This window comes from Pseudoliparis swirei, chromosome 6, assembly GCF_029220125.1.
Source record: "Pseudoliparis swirei isolate HS2019 ecotype Mariana Trench chromosome 6, NWPU_hadal_v1, whole genome shotgun sequence".
NCBI lineage: Eukaryota > Metazoa > Chordata > Actinopteri > Perciformes > Liparidae > Pseudoliparis > Pseudoliparis swirei.
In genome coordinates, this window is record NC_079393.1 from 6072272 (window position 1) to 6096147 (window position 23876).

General features: G+C 40.5%; 1 long non-coding RNA gene across 1 annotated transcript; it reads right to left on the reverse strand.

The window, feature by feature from the left end:
* Positions 1-3359: 3359 nt before the first annotated feature.
* LOC130195093 (uncharacterized) lies at positions 3360-6764 on the reverse strand. The gene is made up of 3 exons (XR_008832009.1): positions 6707-6764; positions 5227-6404; positions 3360-5192 (listed from the first exon to the last, which is right to left on the reverse strand). It is a non-coding gene; the product is annotated as an uncharacterized LOC130195093 (long non-coding RNA).
* Between the last annotated feature and the right edge of the window lie 17112 nt (positions 6765-23876).

Sequence of the window (23876 nt, forward strand, 5' to 3'; positions counted from 1 at the left end):
TATCAAGCTCCTCTTTATGGAACCAGCTTCCAATTTCAGTCCGGGAGGCAGACACAGTCACCTCATTTAAGAGTAGACTTAAGACCTTCCTCTTTGACAGAGCTTATAGTTAGGGCTGAATCAGGTTTGCCCTGGTCCAGCCCCTTGATATGCTGCTATAGGCTTATAGCTGCCGGGGGACGTTTTAGGATGCACTGAGTACCTATCTCCTCTTTTTCTCTCCTTAAGGATGAATTTTCATCTCTCAATCACACGTTACTAACTCTGCTTTCTCCCGGAAGTCCTTGACTTTCGTCTCATGGGGTCATCGGACCCTATGAGACGGCATAGATCCTATCTGCCTGATGGATCGTCTGGGTCGTGTAATTCCTGCTCATGACTACGCCACTGTCCTGTTGAGACTCCGCCCCCTCCTCCTCCCCACCGCCATCTGCCTGATGGATCGTGGAGGTCTCCATCGTGGAATATGCCTACTATGAACTATTCATACACTCTGTCATATTCATTGAATGTATTTTAACTCTAAATCTGTCCTTCTGTACACATTACATCTATTGCATCTGTCCATCCTAGGAGAGGGATCCTCCTCTGTTGCTCTCCTCCAGGTTTCTTCCCTTTTTTTCCCCCTGAAGGGTTATTTGGGAGTTTTTCCTGGTCCGATGTGAGGTTTTGGGGCAGGGATGTCTATGTGTACAGATTGTAAAGCACTCCGAGACAAATTTGTAATTTGTGAAATTGGGCTATACAAATAAACTGAATTGAATTGGTGGAAAATATCAGTTAATGAATTCTAACTCGTTTTTGTGTATATATTGTACTTGTGTGATGTAATGACTGGGTATTGATGCAGGTGGGTCTACATACAGATGTACCAGATGTGTGTGTGTTTAGGTACATCTGTAGACGTCTGGCTCGGCCAAATCAGGTGATCTCCTTTTATCTATTTTTTATGTATTTATTTTCCTATTCCTCTGGGTGGGTGTACCAGTGTGTGGGGGGGGGGGGGGGATCGTTGTCTATTTGTATAGAAAGATGAAAAATAATGGGAACATAAGTTAAGTACATGTTTACTTTGTTATGTACCTGTCAATATTTCCAAATAAATAAATATGAATAATTCTAACTAGTAAAGCAAAAATTGAAAAAAATAAATGTTTAAATCAGGACAATATATATATATATCTACATATATATATAAATATATATATGTATATATCTACACATATATATATAAATATATATGTATAAATCTACACATATGTATATATATGTCTATATATATACATATACAGATATATACATATATAAGTATACATATATATACTGTATGTATATATATGTATACATCTACATATATATATATGTGTATATGTGTGTATATATACATATACACATATATACATATATATATATATATACACACAAACATATATATGACTTGTTTGCTTTATTAATCCAGTTATTAATGTTGGTCTAATGAGATGCAGACTACATTGACTGGAGACCACCCCTCACCACCGCTGCTGCTCCCGGTGCTGAGAGATTTTTCTTTCCACCGTCACCATGACTGTGTCTCTGGTTTCTCTCATGCCCTGTGGCGGCTTCCATCGCGCCGGCTGCTTATTTATTTATGTATTCCAACTTTGCTCATGTCCTTCCATGCACGAGGGCCATTTAAAAGCAGAACTATAGCGCTACCTAGGCAACAAATTGATTACTTTTCATTTGGTATGCAGTAAATGCTCATTCATGACCCGTATCTGATTATCGGCCACCCCTCCCCCCCCCCGGCCCGTATTCCCACCGTCGATATGTACACAGGTGAGTTAGTGGCTGCATGCTAAATTCGTATTCGGCGTGTCGGAGATGATGCTGTGGAGGAGATCTCATTGGGATTCATGGCCGTTCTGTCGGTTTGTTTATAGTGAAGTCCACGCCTCGGGCGGCGGCAACTTTTGCTGACGGCGAAGCATAAGTGATCACACCGAGGGCGGCTATCAGATCCTTTTTTTGATACACACCTTGACCGAAAGGCCCTTGACCTTGAAGAGAAAGAAGAAAAACATTAATCAATCGAAGCCCGGATTCAAGAGGTCTTTCTCATGTGCGTTGGCTTTTAATTGAACATGAGGAACAAAGCAGCAGAACTCCCTGTAAACTTAATTAAAAACCTTGAGCATAGACATGTGTGATGGTTCGGCCCGAGTACGAATATATAGATATGACTGCATGACACTTCTGCCATGAAAAATACTTTATGAAATCAAAATTCTGCCTGCTTGATGATAACTCTTTGAAGTGTGAATGTTCTGTCGTTTCCTGTAGGTCTCCGCGGTGTTATTACTGCCGTCGGTGGACGTTCAAACTAAAATAGCTATCCTTATGTCATTGCTGGGCTAGAATTAATTCGAATATTAAAATCATAAATGCATTACCTAAATACTCCCCTGAGGGGAAACACCCTGCGAGGGTCGTCCCTCGTCTGTACGAGTCACTCTGATGACTGATTGGCTGCCTGGTAACCACACAAGTGTCTGCAGTTTGGTGGGTAAATGTTACTAGCTCTCTCTCTCTCTATACTTCTCTCTTTCTATACCTCTACCTCTCTCTATATATACCTTACTTCCTCTACCTCTCTCTCTCTATACCTCTCTCTTTCTATACCTCTACCTCTCTCTATATATACCTTACTTCCTCTACCTCTCTCTCTCTATACCGTACTACCTCTACCTCCCTCTTTACCTTTCTCTCTCTATATGCCTCTCTCTCTATACCTTACTTCCTCTCTCTCTATAACTTACTACCTCCCTCTCTATAAATCTCTCTCTATACACCTTACTACCTCTACCTCTCTCTCTCTATAAATCTCTCTCTATATACCTTACTACCTCTATCTCTATAAATCTCTCTATACACCTTACTACCTCTACCTCTCTCTCTATAAATCTCTCTCAATACACCTTACTACCTCTACCTCTCTTTCTATAAATCTCTCTCTATATACCTTACTACCTCTACCTCTCTCTCTATAAATCTCTCTCTATACACCTTACTACCTCTACCTCTCTCTATAAATCTCTCTATATACCTTACTACCTCTACCTCTCTCTCTATAAATCTCTCTATATACCTTACTACCTCCCTCTCTCTATAAATCTCTCTATATACCTTACTACCTCTACCTCTCTCTCTATAAATCTCTCTCTATATACCTTACTACCTCTACCTCTCTCTATAAATCTCTCTCTATATACCTTACTACCTCTCTCTCTATAAATCTCTCTATATACCTTACTACCTCTACCTCGCTCTCTATAAATCTCTCTCTATATACCTTACTACCTTACAACTGGGATAAGGTCCATACATACAACAGTCTACTCTTTTAGGGGTTGCTCTTAAAGGGATATGAGCGTATCCCTGTTTTCTGAAAACATGACAAATGTGCAAAAGCTAGCGAGATAAACCCCCAAAAAACAATCATGGATCAGTTCATTCACGTCCACGAGCGTTTAAAGTTCCACAATCACTTTTGATTGAGTGCTCGATGGAGTCAGAGTGAAAGAGTGTGAACAACATGTGTAGTCAGTGGTGAAGAGTTACCCATTTGTAGTAATTTGTGCTTGCTATTGATTGGTGTCCTAAACCTCCGGTCTAAGCCCTCCAATCAGCTCCACGCTTTGTCGTTTCTCTCCACGATGTTTACACTCAGCGGGTTTCCTTCATTTCAATCAGGAGCTGCTGGCAGGAGAACGCCTGCAAATCGGAAGTCCGCCTATGTGATGGCCGTCCTCGTAATATCCGCCGTGCTGTCGAAAGGCAAAGTGAATAACTTTATTCACCATTTGACATGGTTTTAGAAAAACGGTTTCAAAAAAGGAAAATAACACAAAACCTTCACGATGGAGGAAAATTAGTCACCGGGCCTCGTCTGATGAGTCAACATGATGTTATTGTATTTGTGTGCTTGTGTGTGACAAATGCATCTAAATTCATTCAGTTTGCGTCTCCTTGTTTAACTTTTTTTTATCAAGAAGGACGTCGTGCCATATTTAATTCTTGAATGAAATAATATTACATGTCATTTAGTTGACTCTTTTATCCAAAGCGACTTACAATCATGTTAAAATCATACACCGTAGACAGCTAAAAAAAAGAAATATATGAAACCAATGGGATCTATTGTTCTGTCCATCCTGGAGAGGGATCCTCCTCTGTTGCTCTCCTGACGGTGTGTTCCCTTTATTTTCTCCCGTGAAGGTTTTTTTCTATTTCTTGGAAGTTTTTCCGGATCCGATGTGAGGTCAAAGGTCAGGAAGTCGTATGTGTACAGATTGTAAAGCCCTTTGAGGCAAATTTGTAATTTGTGATATTGGGCTATACAAAATAAACTGAAATTAATTGAATATAATCTATAGTAAGTGAAGAAACTCCATCCGCATATTGATCACCTCGGGTTATCACGACATTAACAACACTGTGAGGATAGTTGGGGCTATCAATGAATTAGTGAGGGTACGTTTTATCGACTCGGTGTCTTGGTGCGCGAATCTTGCACCTTCCGCCAAAAAAAGTTCCTCGTTTGTTTGTGAAAACATTCTTTGGCAATAAACCTGATTCTGATTCTGATTACATTCAGCTCACGCTTTTATCCACATTCACCTACTTCATGTTACATTCATACCCCATAGACACAGCTACAGGGAACAACTCAGGGTTAAGTGCCTTGCTCAAGGACACATCGACTAGGGCGGGGGTTGAACCGCCAACCCTCTGCTTGAAAGACGGACCAGCTGACCACTGACCCACCGTCGCCTGAAATCTCCCAATCCAAGCAAGCGTCGCTCATTGGCTATCGCTCTGCACATGTCATTGTAACTTCATCTTCCCACGGCTTCGAGTACCAAACGAGGAGTTTTATAGCTCTAAAATATGTGAATCTAATTCCGAGCCACCCCCCGGGCGTTCCCTTTGGCCCGGTCGAAAGGGCTCGAGCACAAACTGCACAATTAATGAGTCACACCTCATTCAACTGGCCGACTCAAGGTTATTTGAATAACTATGTGCAGGTTAGGGATAGTTATGCAAATTCAACCGCGTGAATGGCGGCGTCGCTCCGAGCTGCAGGGAGGTCGGCGTTCCTCCTCGTCCTTGCCGGACGACTCGCCGGCGGCAAAACGGTCCGAGGTGACCTCGGGCCGTTGAATTATCGTGGCGAGCTGGCACACCTTCACATCCTCAGACTCGTACTCGGGATATATGGCCTGCTGTCAAACCATCAAGAGGTGTGTGAGGTCAAACATGTTAATTCATGGTGAAACTATTCGATAAATTATGACTCTATATTCAGTGCAACAACAATAGAAGATTTTGTTTTCTAAGTGTGTGAGCATTTTATGTAATGTTACAACTAACCACAATCTGAAAGTAAAAAATAATGAGTGATAGCACAATGTGTAACGCAGGTCTCAGAATGTCTTCCTCACTTCCCGCAAGTCTAGATTGTTCAACTTTAATATACCAAAAGCACATTTTCTTAAATTTTTTGCATTCTCCTACAGGCCCTCTGCTAGAGGAACTTTTATTATTGAAACTAGCCCCCTACTCAGTGTATTGATTATTGTATTTACAGGCTGATGAGTGTACTGTAACTGCCTATCGAGAAGCTCCTCAAGGCTTTTCTACCTCATAACTCACTGAGGCCACATCCTGACTGGGTGGGACACTGGTGGGTTTATATGTTTAAAATACCTCAAATGGATCGGAGATGCTTCTGATTTTTGGCCCCATGATGTAAGTTGTAGCACATAAAGGAAAGGACATGTTATTTTTGTAGGACCTGGACTGATGTATTGTTTCTTTTGCACGAACAAGAGAAATAAACTGGCCTTGTAGTTTTGTTCGATCAACGCCTCTCGCTCTCGACGTTCAGAGCGAGCGCTCCGGGAATGTGCTGGCGTTTGTATAAAGACCCCAAAAAAAAATGTTGGTCGAGTGGGAGGGGGGAATGATGAACGGGAAAAACAAAAACACGAAGTATTCACCCAATGTTCCGTGTTCTGTGTCCTTGTTTTCAATATGTCAAGTCTCACTTAGCAATTTCCACGAAGCGGTTTTGTTGCCTCGTCCTAAGTGACTACTTTTTTGGGGGGTTAATCCACATGTTAACGATATGGCAGCAGTGGACCGTCATAGAGTGACGAGCCGGGGGAACCCAGTGCAGGAGAAGATGAAACCAAAGGGCTCTGAGCCGGTGTCAGAACGTGAAGAGTCGGGAACGACAATAGGGAAGTGGCAACTCTCGTCATCTTTAATTCCTGAAGTTTGATTGGATATTGAAAGCCTCGCGTCGTCCTCTGTGACTTTGGTCTCCTTGACGCTGAGCCTTAAGGGTCCGTAACCTCCTAATTAAAGACAAAAGCAGACGGAGAGAAAAGTGTGAAACAAGAGCAGCTTTTCAATTATTTATTGACTCGGGGCTCTGAAGGTCCACCTCGGCCTCCAAAACACACACACACACACACATACTAGATTTCCCTCGGGCATACTGTAGCTTAGTGCTGTTGTTGTTGAGTGTATTATTTATCGTCACAAGCAATTCAGATTATAAGGGCGACTCTCAATCATTTTGTAAAGACCTCCCCCGCATGCTGACCAAATCCCCCCCCAAAAAATAAAAATAAAATAAACAATGAGCAGTACAGACCTTCTGATTCGTGTGATGACTTTCATCGATACGATTCGACCTGTGTGTGGAAACAACGCTACGGCTCGGCCTGTGGAATGTAGGTCAATCCCTTTATAATCACACATTACCTGGGGGAGGTTCCCTCTGGACTTTAGTCCGGCAGTTAGTAAATGTCACGATTGTCATCTTTACTTTAGCCATAACCAAACATTCTGTAAACATTTTCTCCAAGATCATAAATTGGACAAGTTGGACACATGTGGGTTATGGTTTATTATTAGCGTAGGTAACTCTTTATTATTATTAGCGTGGTTAACTCTTTATTATTAGTGTAGGTAACTCTTTATTATTATTAGTGTGGTTAACTCTTTATTATTAGTGGAGGTAAAGCTTTATTATTATTAGTGTGGTTAACTCTTTATTATTAGCGTAGGTAACTCTTTATTATAAGCGTAGGTAACTCTTTATTATTATTATCATTGTTAACTCTTTATTATTAGCTTAGGTAACTTTATTATTAGCATAGGTAACTCTTTATTATTATTAGCGTGATTAACTCTTTATTATTAGCTTAGGTAACTTTTCATTATTAGCGTAGCTAACTCTTTATTATTAGCATAGGTAACTCTTTATTATTAACATAGGTAACTCTTTATTATGAACATAGGTAACTTTATTATTAGCTTAGCTAACTTCATTATTAACGTAGGTAACTTTATTATTAGCTTAGCTAACTCTTCATTATTAGCACAGGTAACTCTTTCTTATTAGCGTAGGTAACTCTACATTATTAGCATAGGTAACTCTACATTATTAGCATAAGTAACTCTACATTATTAGCATAGGTAACTCTTTATTATGGCTGTCAACCCTCATATATATTTGCAATGTCCTGAATACGGCAGGAAAATATGCTTTTTTCTCAAATGTTGCTCTGCACATGGATGGAATAATATTGTTGTTGGAGTTTAAAATGTTGATCTGGTGAATGGAAATAAGTTTAACCTTAATGCTTACACGTCATAATCAGTTTAATGAACTCACATTGACCGTGACATTAAAAGTGTGGCGCGGCCATTAGAAGTGGAGCAGGTACACAAATGGTTTCCAGGCAACAAGAAGAGAAATATGATAAGGAATCAGGTGGGAGTTTTTTTTTGGATTGGTCCAGTTTGTAGCTACGGTTTTATTAGAAAGCAAGAACATGGAGATGAATTATTAAACTTAAAAGTCGGAGAATTTTTCATCATCTTCATGCAGATTGAAAGTCCAACGCCAAAAATATGCCCCATAAGCCATGTGCAGCACCGACACCCCCACTCAGAAGATAGCAGATGATCCCAAAATTAATTTGCCGCCCCTGATATGCAAACATTGAGTTCATAACCGGAAAGTTGGATACCTGACGTTATTTCACCTGCACTATAAACCAGGGGATAAGTTCTAATAATGACACCGTGATATTGTCTTAACTTGGTTTCATGATATGGGAATTACACTTAGAGCCACACCCACATGCTAAAAACTATATTTTCATCAATGTCACAATATCTTCAGACATGTTTTTACATTTACTTGCATCAGCAACTATTTATTTTGCAGAATATATCCTTATTCATTGAGTCTGTCTTCTTCTTTTTATTCATAACAAAAATACAGCACACAATTAGTAAACCTTAGTGCTCGACAGTCTTTTTACCCTGAGAACATATAAAATGTATTTACCGAGTTCCTTACTTCTCTTCTTGTTTCCATGGCAACCTCGCACAGGGAATGAAGGACATGCTTTTGACTCAGACGTTTTTTTTTTAAAGGCACTCATGAAAATCGCTCCAGGAAGTACACACGGCCCTCGGCGCTGTAAATTATAAGTGTAGTTAAAAAAAGCCATTTGCTCAAAGAGAGGAAACATCTCGAGACTTCCTGCTATACGTCGTCTTTCATAACGTTGTCCAGGGTTCATGTGGAGCGGCACCGCTCTTAGAGTTTATGTGTTGTGCTTTTCCGTCTGCGTGTTATGTCCTCGTAGCTAGGCGGGATAAAGTTTGTCGAATTATCATTCATAATGTAATTTTTTTTACAAATAGATTACTTTTTAATGCTATTTTGATGTATTCAGAGTCGCCAGAGACTCCTCACAGATCAGAATACATTGCGCTGAATCTATTACAGCAAATTAATTCATGTAATTTCTCTCAATCATTTCTGAACGTGCCATTATTATTCTAAATAATAATATTGAAGAGGGAAAAGAAGAGTATAAATCTTGAACTTCTTATCTCTACTTATTGGTCGCTCCTGGTGCAGCAATCATTACGGGCCCCTATCTTATCAAAGGGCTGATGATACCGTGTCTGGTCGTTGCCCAGGAAGGTTAAAACCAATTCTGTTACTTCTTCACGTATCTTTATGAATTAGCGATCCGGTGCCACCATCGAGACGGGAACCCACGGAGGAGGCTGTAGATCCATTTGAATGAATATTCGAAACCAAATTGGTAATTAGTCTCCGTGCTTTACAACTGATTTCCCCTCACACACAAATCCACGAGATGCCCTGCAGTAATATTTTTTTTTTACTCGGTAATTACCAAAGCTGACAGAAATATGTCTCTCAAGGTAATTGGATGGATTATCTTTTTTTTAAATTCCACATTCAGACGCAGCTGGAACACGAGGCGAATGCCAGCTGAATAAAAACAAAACGCCTGATGTTTGATTAGAAGATTTCTTTACATCCAGCAGCGTCACATGACTCTCTTTTTTGTCACGTGGTAAAACACAAGCCGGCATCTTGAACTATCGCCAACGTTCGACCATGTGGAGCAGGCGTATTTATGTATTTATTAACTTTCAACAAGGTCCAGTTAAGAGATAATTTCATCATCGCAATAATGTCTGATTTAGCGCCATGTGTATTGAAGTAGCCGTCAATATCCGACTCTTAAAATAAATAAATGAACGTTTATTGAATAATATTTCAACAATATTTATTGTCAGTTTTCAAATTTCACAGGCTAGATTATAAATAATAAATACTCTAAGAATAAATAAATGTTATTTTCTCTTTTATTAGATTTAAAAATTAAAAAAAATCTTAAAGAAAGCTTTTGAGAAAATTGTTTGCATTAAAAAAAAGTACTTAATTTCAGAAGAACAATTTCAGAAGAACAATATTTATCGTCAATTTTCAAATGTCACTCGTTGAATTATAAATAATAAATACTCTAATAATACATTGATGTTAATATCTCGTTTATTGGATTTAATAATAATAAAAAAACGTAAAGAAAGCTTTTGAGAAAATTGTTTGTATTAAAATAAAGTATTTAATTTCAGAAGAACAATTTTTATCGTCAATTTTCAAATGTCACTCGTTGAATTATAAATAATAAATACTCTAATAATACATTGATGTTAATATCTCGTTTATTGGATTTAATAATAAAAAAACGTAAAGAAAGCTTTTGAGAAAATTGTTTGTATTAAAATAAAGTACTTCATTTCAGAAGAACAATTTTTATCGTCAATTCTCAAATTTCACTCGCTGAATTATAAATAATAAATACTCTGATAATAAATAAATGTTAATTTCTCGTTTATTGGATTTCAAAATAAGCTTTTGAGAAAATTGTTTATCTTGAATAAAGTACTTAATTTCAGAAGGGTGAATACAACCAAAATTGCCCAACAGCTTTAAATTCAGTTCAATCAGGTGTCAAGTGCCATAATATTGAAATCTTCTAATGCGATACATTTGAGTGCTGGGACTTTCTCGGTGGTTTTGGAAACCACTTGTTCCCGCTCTATTCTCCTCTCAGTTAACATCACTGTTGGGCAGAGAATTACTGAATTAGGATTCTGATCACTTGGGGCTCTCCGGTTTATTTTCGGTGCCTTCATTTCGGATGTGAGTGAGTTACGTTCGCTCATAAGACTTCAGTTTGCTCTCGCATCGCAGATTTTAATAATCTGCTTCTTCTGGTTTTTATCCGTCTGTCCATTCTTGGCTTTTCTTGTCCATATCTCTCTTTTTGGAGCTTGTGATATGAAATAACTCCGCTCTCTCCCGACAGTTCATATCTCACATAAGCCGCGAAGCTTTTACCGGTATTTGATTGGTCGAGTCGCATCACGCGATACGCTCAACAACGCTTTATGTTTCCCGGACCGCTGAACAAAGGTTGGAACAAAGTTATTTTTTCACGGCGTTTAAATTCTTATCCGAGTAGGAACACAGACTGTGTTGCCCTGGTGGCAGATTATAGATCAACAACATCTAGAATCAATAGCGCTCATGTAAATAACACGGTATCCCTTCTATTGATCTTGATTCTGACAATCAGCGCCACTTGACCCGAGCACACGGGGTCAGCAGTGGAGGGCGCGGTGTGGACGCGCCGCTTCATTCCTCGACCGTGAATCACAAACACGCCACGAAATCAATAAGGAGCCGAGTCGTAAGCAGCCGGCCGTTACGTAGAGCCCGGCGCCGCCTTCATACAACAGCCACAGTTAAAGGGCCACGCTGAAATATGACGCTTGCGGGGGAAAAGACAATGTGTGCACCGGAGATGATTTCTGCGCAGTGTAATGGTATGTTCACACCAACGGTTTGGGCGCCGTGTTTAGGGCAGTTTGGGCGGCGCGGTTTGAGCCCCTAGTTGAAATATTGCAACTTTGAGGCGATAATTTCGCAACTCTGGGCCAATCAGCTCTCGAGTTGCTCCACGCGTCATCGCTGTCCCGCCGCTGTTGAATTAGAACAAGACGGATAATAATGTTATGAACACAATAACATATATTATATATTATAACGTTATGAACACGATAACACACGTGTAGATGTTCCGCTCTCGTAGCGCTGGAAGCGAAAGTCTTTCAGACGTAACAGTAACTTCATCGGTGAAAGTGACCGAGCTGAGTGAGCCTACGGGTGATGTCATGTGTATATATATAAATATATATATATAAATATGTAGATATAAATATTTATATATAAATATATATTTATATTAATGTCATGAACCCAAACACGAGGGTGTTAGATGTTCAGACGTGTGTGGGATGTCCTCAACAAATATAAAGCAGAACTAGTGGTTAGTTCTTCGTGGTGGATGAAGGAGATGATAACGGTCTTTACGGAGACGAGCCACGGAGATAAGCCCCGCCCCTCGCGGAGCTTCGCAACGCTTTTGGTGTGAACGCGGCAAATGGTCGAGCGAGTAAACTCACGCCTTTCGGTGTGAACGTACCAAAAAGTTTTCAGCAAGAAGCAGCGCTATGAAAAACCTGCTGATACGCAGAGATTCATACGAGTTTGAGAATATGCAAACGGGGGGAATATGTATTCTTCTACGAGACGTCGGAGGCGAGGCGGAAGAGACATCCCCGATCGTACCGGAGTTAATAAATACATTCCAGCTATTCGGAGAGAGGAAATAAATACATTACAGGGGTATTACATTATTTGATGCATTTCAATCTCCTGAGAGATTTTGAAAAGAAGATGATCGTCGTCGCTGCTCGGTTAGGGAGTCGAGGGGACACAAACACAACGCTTTGTTTGTGTTGTTTGTGAAAGAGATTCATTCACTCGACATCCCGTCCACCATCTGTTTGGGGTGCACAACGTTTCCATGCGTTCAAAACACACTAATTGTTTTCCAAATTGCGTTCCTTCATCGGTGAAAAAGGTGCGATATGATCGGGGATTCGAGGACTGACTTTCAATGGAGTTTTAATGACTTTTCTTTTTCATCGACTTAATTGAAAAGACAGGAATAACAGACTCTGGATGGAATTGATTAGTGCTTTAGGGGGTTAAGAAAAACAATGTCATTATTTTTGGATTTACAATTGGTAACGTAATTCCGTAAAACTAACATTTGGAAATAGGGAATGACTAAAGCAGTTTATTAATGACGAATGAGCTTTCACCAACTGTTGGTAGCGATGGTCTGGAAACATACAGGGTTTTCTTTTTGGTCTTACATTATCGGATGATTTATGTTTAAGTTCAGTAGCAAAGCAAGATGATGTTCAGTGTTAACAGTATCTATTTCTATATGTGGGGATGCCTCAAAGCTGCATTGTTCTGTTACATAATCAAGACACACACAATACTTTAGCATTCAATTGATTCTGTTCATCTAATGATTATAAATCCAAAATGTACTGATTATATCTGTTTGTTTCTCCACCAACTCCTGAGGGAAAAAAAGCTGTACACAAACACACATATATATAGATTCAATAATATATATATTTAAATATATACTGTATATATATATAGGTATATATATACATATATATGTATATATATATATATAATGTAGATTACGGTCTTCTATCATTTTGTCTTAGACTGGTGGAGGAATTATTATATTTTTTCCCTGTACGACTAGAAATAAGATTGAGACAAAAACAAAAGAAAACAACTCGTTAAAAATGGCTAAAATGGTCAACAGCGCCGAGAAGCACTGCAACACTGGGTGATAATTCACTGTGTGAATTAAGTTTAACATTGCACACGCTAATCTGATTGTGAATATAAAAAAATATAGATTATTGCAGCCATAAAAGGTTCTCTGTACGTAATCCTGATCATATTGCCTCCACGAGTCTTTCTAGCAGAGAGCCGTGCAAACAGCGCAAACCACGTCAACAGTGCTAACAGTGTGAGGGTGGAAACGCAGCTGTGACAATATAAACCGGATTACAACACACGTCATTCTGGGCCCGGGTAGACATGCCTCTGGCATACCTGTACACAGACAGTTACAGTGTGATGCGATAGTAAAGCTCTGCATTCCAGATATAGGACCTTCAAGGATCAGAAATATGCTCAATAGAATCAGTGTGTGTGTGTGGTGTGTGTGTGTGGGGGGAGGGGGGGGCTCCTTGGCTTTCATCGCTCTTGTTTACTGCAATCCTGAAGCACACGTTGGATATCCACAAAGTTCTCGCTCGCTTTGTGCTCCATTTTCCGCAAAGCGCTACCTTTTCTTTCTTTCTATTTTTCTCTGCCAAGATGTTCATTTTCCACCCGCGTGCGTCCAGAAGCGAAGACGCCTTCCTCTAGCCGCGCCTCGCATGCACTAATAATCCTGACAACAACGGTGGCGACGTTCTTTTCACGAGCTCGGCGCTTCGAGAGAACATCGCGATGACGAGAGGGAGCGAGAGCGACGGAGAGAATCGCTGCTCGTCTTCCACGTCATGTCGTCTCTTTATCACCCGTCCGTTCTTCTTTTGTTCTCCGCATTTCATTTACACTTTCATCCCGTTCCTACCTTCACATCTCTCTCCCTTTTTATTTCTTCAGCTTATAGAATTATTAATTTCTCCTTTTTTAGATGCGGTCTCATGAAGGCAGAGTAAAACTCTTCTTTCCTTTTTTAAAGAATCAGCCTGAAGAGTGTCGGACCTGTGTTCTTAGTGCTAGTGCCACCAGTATTATATTTGATATGTTTTTGAAGGTTTTCCCTCGTAGAGAAAACATCTAAAAGAAAACTCGATGTGTCAAAAGATATACGAGAATACGACTAAAGCGTTGACGTGTTACTTCACCAAAGTATTCTCAAAAGTTTGTTGTAGCTCCTTCGGAGAGCGGCAGCTAACAATACCCGGCCGTGCGCTGACAGGTGAACATAACAGACATGTTAAATATTTAAGGCGTTGAAGAAGTTCCTGTGAATCTTAATCTTTAATCACAATGTGGCTGACTTATTCTTGCTTTTGGATTTTTATTCATTTATCATGAAATATACACAATACCGACCAAATATTATGTGGGAAAATTGTCCGTTTCCAATTTATTTAACATAAAAAAATATATACTTTCGCTGAAGGAGCGATTTCGATGCTTTTAGGTGTCCGAGTGAAAAGTGCCCTGCTTTTTCTCCCTTTGAACATTCATGGTGCTATTGTAGGCGTGACTGGTGATCGGGAGGTCGGCGGTTCAATCCCCGCCCGAGTCGATGTGTCCTTGAGCAAGACACTTAACCCTGAATTGCTCCCCGTAGCCGTGTCTACGGTGTATGAATCTAACATGAAAATTGTATTTGAGTACATTAAAAAGTGCTATATGGATTATTATTATTATTAATTAGAGTTTTCTAAGGTTGACTGTCCACAGAGTAGCTGAAGCCAAGTGAATACAGATTATCATCAATGTGGAAGATTTATAACATAGTGGCATTAAAACATTAAATCATTCAAATGTTTTGGGAGGTTTTGTGGATCTGAAGGCCTTTGATGAGAAATTTAGATAATATTACTTTGCCTAATTGACACGGGAAAAACAAACGAGTCACTGTCAGACTTGAATGTTTCTCGGCTGTTTTGCAGTGTGCAAATTGTTTGGCATTACAAAGAAAAGTCATATACACTCCCGTTCAAAAGTTTGGGGTCATCCAGACAATTTCGTGTCTTCCATGAAAACTCACTTTTATTTATCAAATGAATTGGAAATTGATTCGAAAATATAGTCAAGACATTGACAAGGTTAGAAATAATTATTAATATTTGAAGTATTAATTTTGTTCTTCAAACTTCAAGCTCAAAGGAAGGCCAGTTGTATAGCTTATATCACCAGCATAACTGTTTTCAGCTGTGCTAACATAATTGCACAAGGGTTTTCTAATCAGACATTAGTCTTCTAAGGCGATTAGCAAACACAATGTACCATTAGAACACTGAAGTGATAGTTGATGGAAATGGGCCTCTATACACCTCTGGAGATATTTCATTAGAAACCAGACGTTTCCACCTAGAATAGTCATTTACCACATTAACAATGTATAGTGTGTATTTTTGATTCATGTTCTCTTTATTGAAAAAACAGTGCTTTTCTTTGAAAAATAAAGACATTTCTAAGTGACCCCAAACTTTTGAACGGTAGTGGACATGTAAAATAACTTGTTTAGTTTGGCACAGATAATATTGATGCCAGCCGCACTCTTAAACAACTTTAATGTTCAGTTTACTGACTTAATTCCAGATGATGAAAATGAAAGGCTTCTGTTACACGAAAGAAGAAACCACATTTTGCGATGACTAACTCAAACACCCCTTATGCAAGTGTCTTAAAACCAAACCCCACTATCAGCTGCAGGACGCCCTGATCCCCTGACCTTCCTGTGAGGGAGGGCGAACAAAGAGAAAGCTCATTTCCATTGAGCCAGAGAGTATCTGTAGCTTAGTTTTCACCACGCAGCACATAAGACTTTCCGATTGATAAGCGTCGTCTTGTCTGAATAGACGCATTGACACGCGCTCATGTCGGTTAACCTTTGGTAACTCTGGATGTGAAAAAGAGGAGGATGTAAAAGAATGGACCGAGTTAAACCTCCTCGCAGACTTTCCTCCCTCGTCTTTTCTTTCCGTCTCGTTGTCAAAGCTCGGGGGAGCTCGAGGGATAATTTTAGCAGGATCCACATCCCCTCCTGTAAATAATTACCCCTGTTGCCGTCGAAGCTGCCAGCTCATCGAGGATTGGACGGGCGCAATGACGTCAAACGTCAAAATAAAACAAACGGAACGGAGAAATTCCATCTGCACGAAGCCTTTGGGCGACGAGGGGCCTCGCCGCACTGGGAACGCTGGAGCGACGGGATGGGGGGGGAAACGTGAGCCGGCACATTTAATAAAATGCACCGAGTGAGAAACAAAAAAGGGGTTAGAAATATGGAAATGGAAAAGTGTAACTATCGCACAAGTCTGCTCGGGGAGCCGTTGACTAGAAGTGAACGTCAGAAGCACGGGCGCCGCTCAGCGCCCAACAATACACTGCAGTCGAACCACGGGGTTCCCAAATGTGAGTGTTTATCGGTGTAGCGCTGCCTCTTCGTGCAACTACTGCCCTCGCCCAACGCCGTAAACATGGCCCGGTCAAATAAGGATGAAAGAGAAGAAACGCCGACAAGGAGTTCAATTAGAGTTCGCTGTCGTCTCGCCTTGCCTGAGACGACGCTGCACATTATTAACTAGAATGGCCACTCAGTAGAGCGCATACCTTCACATATCACAAGATAGGGGATTGAATTATGAACATTTTGGCATCAGTTGCATGCCAATTGGATAAAAATTGACCGTGTTATGGTAAAAATAAAATGTTGACCTTTCCATGACCTTGCCCTTTGACCCGATCGATCCCAAAATCTAATCAAATGGTCCCCGGATAATAACCAATCATGCCACCAAATTTCATGCGATTCAAGAAGATTTTGACCTTTTCTTGACCTTTGAACCGATCAATCCCAAAATCTAATCAAATGGTCCCCGGATAATAACCAACCATCCCACCAAATTTCATGCGATTCGGTTTAAAACTGTTTTTGTTATGCGAATAACACGCATACAAATAAATAAATACACGGCGATCAAAACATAACCTTCCGCATTTTCAATGCGAAGGTAATGAGGAGGCCGGGTCGCTTTAAGTATTGAAGGTGGTGTCCTTTTTATGTGTGTATGTGTTGCTGTGAAGCTACTGGATGGAGGGTTTCCTCCTGTGCTGCTCCATTGTTCAACCTTTTTGGGGAGTCCAGTTATTTGCTTTCTGGCGGACAGCGACACAAATATCGATACCACTCTCGGATCTGTCCTTTTTAATATTCACCTCATTGTTTCGACATTGCTTCTGTTTTAGAGAGGAAGTGCGACTACTTTCGCCGAGAGAAGCCAGCTTCATCATCATTTACTGAGCTTTAAAGTTTTAATGTTGTGTTTAGGTGACAACGTTACCATTTAGACTCCCACTACCTCATCAGATTATATTACCATTTGGAAATTGAGTTTGCCGGTCCACTTGTAAATCTCACTGCCATTATCGGTAAACTCAGGTGTACGCTGTATGTTTAACCATGGAGTATTACAAAATAATAACTAGAATGGGCACTCCGTAGAGCGCATACCTTCGCATATCACAACATTGGGCATTGAATTATGAACATTTTAGCATTAGTTGCATGCCAATTGGATAGAAATTGACCGTGCTATGGTAAAAAGAAGATATTGACCTTTTCATGACCTTGACCTTTGACCCGATTGATCCCAAAATATAATCAAATGGTCCCCAGATAATAACCAATCATCCCACCAAATTGCATGCGATTCGGTTTAATACTTTTTTAGTTATGCGAGTAACACGCATACAAATAAATAAATAAATAAATACACGTCGATCAAAACATAACCTTCCGCATTTTCAATGCGAAGGTAATAAAGAGCACAGGTGTCAAACACAAGGCCGCCACATCGCTTTATGTGGCGCCTAGCGGCTTTAAAGACACGTGATCCCTTATATATCCCGTGCTTTTATTTTGAAGGTTTATGATGAAATGGATTTATGTTATAATATTAGAGACATGTCCTGATGTACAATATGTCTACACTCAAATAAACGATAATCTAATGCAAAGAGAGTTATTTCACAAGGAGTATATTCGAGGAGTTTATAAAGTGTTTCCGGCCCTTTAAGAGGGCAGCCATGATGCTGATTTGGCCCACGGTGAACATGAGTTTGACACCCCTGATAAAGAGCCACCAATTGTTGGTGATAGTTAGGTAGCTAGTCGGCTAGCAGTAGCCAATTAGCTTAGCTTAGCAAAAAAGACGAGGGGAGACGGCAACGTCAAAATGGGCCCAGGTGCAGGCATCCAGAGGACTCTAGGACGTTAGAAATATCCATAAACCCCAAACTGTCTGTCGTTGATCGTAGGCATCTTAAACAGGCTAGCTTCTTCACCCTGTTAGCAGTCTGAGTGCTAAATGACCTTTAGCGAAGCATGAGATGACAATCTTCTGATCTATCGAGCTAATCTGTTATCGATGAAACTCCATTAACTTTACCTCAATTGATATTGATGTGAATGTTTTATTTGATTTTGAATCCAAAAATACAAAAAATCTGCATCTTCCTGTTTGAGGTTATTAGTTTCTAAGACTTGAACCTAGAGGCTTTTTCGGGGGGCCGAAACGTGGAGGGATGCGACTACAAACGCACTGTCAACAGATTCTCAGGCTTCTCGGGGGCCCACTCCTTTCTGAGGCCCCGTTTACACGATGGGAAAATGCATATATTTTCATGAGTTTTGGCCTTTCTTTTACACAAAACCGGAGGTTTTATCACGGAAAACGATCATTTCTAAAAACTCCAGCCAAAGTGGAGATTTCTGAAAACTCAGTTTTTGTGTTTGCGTGTGAACGAAGTCAAACGGAGTTTTAGGTTGTCAAACGTCACAGTATGCGACTAAAAATACTTCACGTCATGTGAGCGGCCTATGTTTACAGTTAGTTTGGCCGCTCCTACCAGGGTTGCCAGGTCTGTGACAAAACCAGCCCAATATCAGAACTCAAAATATGCCCGTGCCAACCCATATACACTGCATTTAAAGTGTGTGTATGTGGACGTGTCCAATGTCCATGTGTGTACGTGCTGATCTGGAGTCAGTTTGGTAGGATTTGTGTATAAATAAATTATTTCATTTAAAATATGGATTTTTATTTAAAGATATTCATGTAATTTGCATGCAAAATAGGTCTACCCGAACCAGCGGACAACAAATTCAACCCGCGGCAACACTTCAAAAGTAGCCCAATTCCGCGGGAAAACCGCGGACCTGGCAACACTGGCTCCTACGTCCAGTGTCGACTGCCTTCATTTTCGTTGTCAGGTGCGCCCGAGTTATTTCCTCCTTGACATGAGGACACTCCTCGGATGTCTCGGGTCTTGAGAATTCTGATTGGTTTGCATGTCTTTATCCTTCTCGTTACACTGCCGACTGCAGGTTTGGCATAGTTATGACGGCGCCCGGGGGCGTATTTATGCGGGTTCATATAAACAGAAACTTTTTTGAAAACGACCTTGTGTGTACAACGTTATTTTTGAAAACGGAGGGGCAGAAATCTTTGTTTCTGTAAATACCCGGCTATGTGTAAACGTGGCCTGAGTGGAACAGGCAGTCGGCCCTCCGTTGGTCATTCATCAGGACGGTTTGAAGAAGCTGACGCAATTCCCCGTCTGCGGTGACGTCACCGACGTTAACTATCCGGCTTTCATCTTTTCTTCCCCGGCTTCGCCGCCTAAACAGCTGCTTCTAAGAAGCTTTCTTTTCTCTTCCATCTAAAGCTCGCCGTATTGCTTCTGTGTGCGATGCAGTGCGTCGATTACACATCTGGGCCTGCGTACAAGAAACCTCATTAATTTGGCCAAACCATGCCAAATCCTCCATTCATCAACCGTGAACCTGCTGCATCACATGAATTAACATCGGTCTTTGACCCGCTGCCGAATATGCGTCCGAGAGAACGTTCCCGTCCAAACCTCCCCGAATCAAATCCTCCATACGTCTCTAGAAACATTCCCGCGGTGTATTCATCCGTGAGGACACTGCAGCAAATTCCCCGGAGGAAAAATGTCATCTGTTCCCGTCTAAACTTCCCGTTACTTTTCTTATGTACGGTGAGCTCGTAAAACATGTGCCTGACTTCTGGCGACTATGCAAATCACCGCCGTCAACACGATGAATGCCACCCGTTGCATAAATGAGCGTATGTTCATAAATTGTAAATTAGCATAAATCACGCCTCCAATAAGGAAAGACTTTCCTGCCCCATATGTCCCACTTTTGAAAAAAGATCCATAAAGTGGAGTCTCAGAGCAGCAGAATGAAGTGACCTGCTAAAGCTAAAACAATTTAGGGCAGAGGAGGGAGGGGGATAACAAGCGGTTAATAACGCGTCACCTGAGGATCTTTCTGTCCCTAAAATTAAGAATAAGTGATTCGACGTGAAAAGCGTCTCGACCGCAGCGAGGCGATCGATGCTCTCGGAGTTAGGTTCATGTCCTCGTTGCTTATCTTAGTGTTACACGCTCGTATCAAGAGCCAATTCAGTTTAATTGTGACATCATCGAGAATATCAATATATTTTGAATCGCATTGGCCTGGTTGTTATGGTCTAATGAAGACTGTGGGATGATGTTTAACCCTCCTGTTACCGTAGGGTCAATTTGACCCCATTCAATGTTTAACCCTCCTGTTACCTTTATATTTACTGACATATTTTACCCTTGGGGTCAATTTGACCCCAGCAATTAAAACCTCCATAAAATTATTAGAATTAATATTGTTTTCCAAGTTTAAGTGTGAGGTACTTTATGTTTGTTTGTTGACTACCTAAATAGCCCTTTAAATATATGAAAAAGTTGATATATCTTATATGTTTGACACAGTGAAAAACAGCCTGGGGTCAAATTGACCCCAAAGAACACCGACATTAAACATTGAATGGGGTCAAATTGACCCTAAAGGTAACAGGAGGGTTAAAGCTACAGATAAGTAAAGGGTGACTAAGTGAAAACTGTTCCATCAAAGTACTAAGTTCATAAGGTGAGTGACCTCCGCTAGTTTCCATTACGCTGCGGCTCAACGGGCATTTTGTTGACTATCTTTGCTAAAAATGAACATGTGATATATGCAGTGTGCATAATATATAATATAAAAGGTCTCTTTGTCCCTACGGTCACATTTTGAGACACGTTGAATGACTGAGTTTATTTATTTCGATCAGCAAAAATATACAACCATAAGGAATAACAAAAAAAGAATGAAAGATACATGTGACTGACCGAAAGGGTTAAGGCTGAAGCTATCTAGATTATAAGTGCCCTAACCTAAGATTGCCTGGAAACTTGTTTCAATGAGCCGTAATTATAAAACTAAACAAACAAAAACAAAATAAACTAGTACGGGCACTCGGTAGAGCGCATACCTTCGCATATCACAAGATTGGGCATTGAATTATGAACATTTTGGCATTAGTTGCATGCCAATTGGATAAAAATTGACCGCGCTATGGGAAGAAGATGTTGACCTTTTCATGACCTTGACCTTGACCTTTGACCCGATCGATCCCAAAATCGAATGAAATGGACCCCGGATATTAACCAATCATCCCACCAAATTTAATGCGATTTGGTTTAATACTTTTTAAGTTATGCGAGTAACACGCATACAAATAAATAAATACACGGTGATCAGAACATAACCTTCCGCATTTTCAATGCGAAGGTAACAAAAACAAACAAACCAGAAATTCACGTTGTATTACTGGCGTTAACGTTGTAAATTCACACAAATCAAACAACGCTACAAGACTGCTTTGTTAGGTTTATGCCACTTGGTTAGTTTTAGGAATACAAATCCTTGTTTGGCTCACAATTAATGTACGAAATATAAAAATATCCAAAACTACGAATTGGTTTTGTTTTGGCAACAACCGTATTTGGTTTAACACATACAGCGTTTATTTTATTTTTTTACAGTTTTGTTGTCTGCGAACACTTTTAGGAGTCTGAAGAACAAAGTGTGTCTTCTTTATGCACTGAAGTCCCTTTTTCTAAATTGACTCAACTCCCACTCGGTGAATATGTGCGCCACCTCATTAACTCCAAACACAGGTACCGGTATACATCCTGATGCTGTGTTCATTATGTTCAGATTAAAAAGCTGTAATTTAATGACTCTATTGCGCTCTTGATGCCTCTGGCTCACACTGTGATGATACGTATGCCTCTCAGGGACTTTATATTCAGAGATGATCAGAACGAGCAGCATATCATCACAACGCAAACAATCCTGTTATCAGGATGTTCACAACATCCAATAAGGTGTGTGAACTGAGAGCCGTTTCCTCCCTCAGAAGCTGGTCTCAGAGCTGCCGCTATGTAGTAGAGGCTACGGCTAAAATGTTCTTGGTATTAGAGTTAAATCCAATTCCCATTTTTATTTTTCAGAGGTTATATTTTTTGGACTATAAAACTTAAAAGTCTGGGTTGCGTCAAACAAGCATTCATTTAAATCAGAGAATAGTTCTTATCAGTTTAGCTTAACTAAGGTTGGGTAAATCCAGGTTATAAATTAAGCAACGTCCTTTTGCACGACGAAAAACTAATCTCCGTTTAGTTTTAAACGAGTTAAGAGATTTGGTGTTAAATAATTCAATTAAAATCGAGGTGAAAGCTAAACCAACATTTAAGAAGAGGTTTTCGATTTAATCTTTTTTCACCTGGATTTGGGGCACGAATTATGAAATTAAACCATGATTTAAAAATCTGTCTGGAGCAACTCAGCCTCGTAACGTTATGTATAATATGGATATTCTCACGGAGAAAAATCGACACGTTCTTTTCGCAGAAATATTATTTAAAAAATGTATGACAAAGATAATCTGCCGTCTGTACTGTGATGAAACGGTTATTTTGAACGTCAAAGGCACAGCGTGAGTCGACCAATCGCGTCCCTTATAAACCATCATGCTATCGTTGTGGTGTTTTAAAAAGTATTCATTTAACCTGTTAACAGAAAAGAAGAACTATGTTAGAGAACATCATATAACCTAGGTTGAGCTCCTTAGAGTTATGGTGCGTTCACACCGGACGCGGCGAAAAAATTCTCGACGCGTCTGATGCAGCAGTCTCGACGCGCGTCGGAAAAAGTGTGTTCAGACCAGACGCGTCGCGACCGCAGAGTACTTCCACTTTTTAGTGGACTGAGCTGCACTCTCACTGCGCTTCTCGCTGCTCTCTCTCTTCTTCTCTCTTTGATACGTGTCTCTGAGACTTTTCCACCTCCGGCGGCAGATCTCCTCTGCCATGAAACACATATGCCGGCGGTTGGTTCATAGTAAAGTACAACAAATAGCTTCTCCGACCTTCTTCCACGCCTCATCTTTATAGATACGGTTTCGGGAAGTAAAAAGAGTCGTGTCATAAAGTTCGGGGTGCCCACAGACGGCGACAATAATCTTTTCCTCCATTTTCTAAACCGGCAGAACGATGACGAGCGGAGCTGCTCAACGCTGATTGGCTGACGCAACTATGACTCACGCGTTTTTGTTGCCGGAGTTGGAAAATTTCAACTCGCGCGTCGACGAGCTGCGTCTGTTCGCTCTGTTCGCTCTGTTCGCCCCGCGGCAAACCCTCTGTTCGTGCTGCTTCAAACGCGTCTGACGCGCTGCTCGCTGGAACATACGCAGCTTACGCAGCTTCAACGCAGCTTCAACGCAGCTGTGCATTGACTTTGCATGTAATCTCGACGCGCGTCGAAATTTCGACGCGTCCGGTGTGAACACACCATTAGCCTGCATAAATAATTATTGGTTATCGAACAGATGTTTCCTGG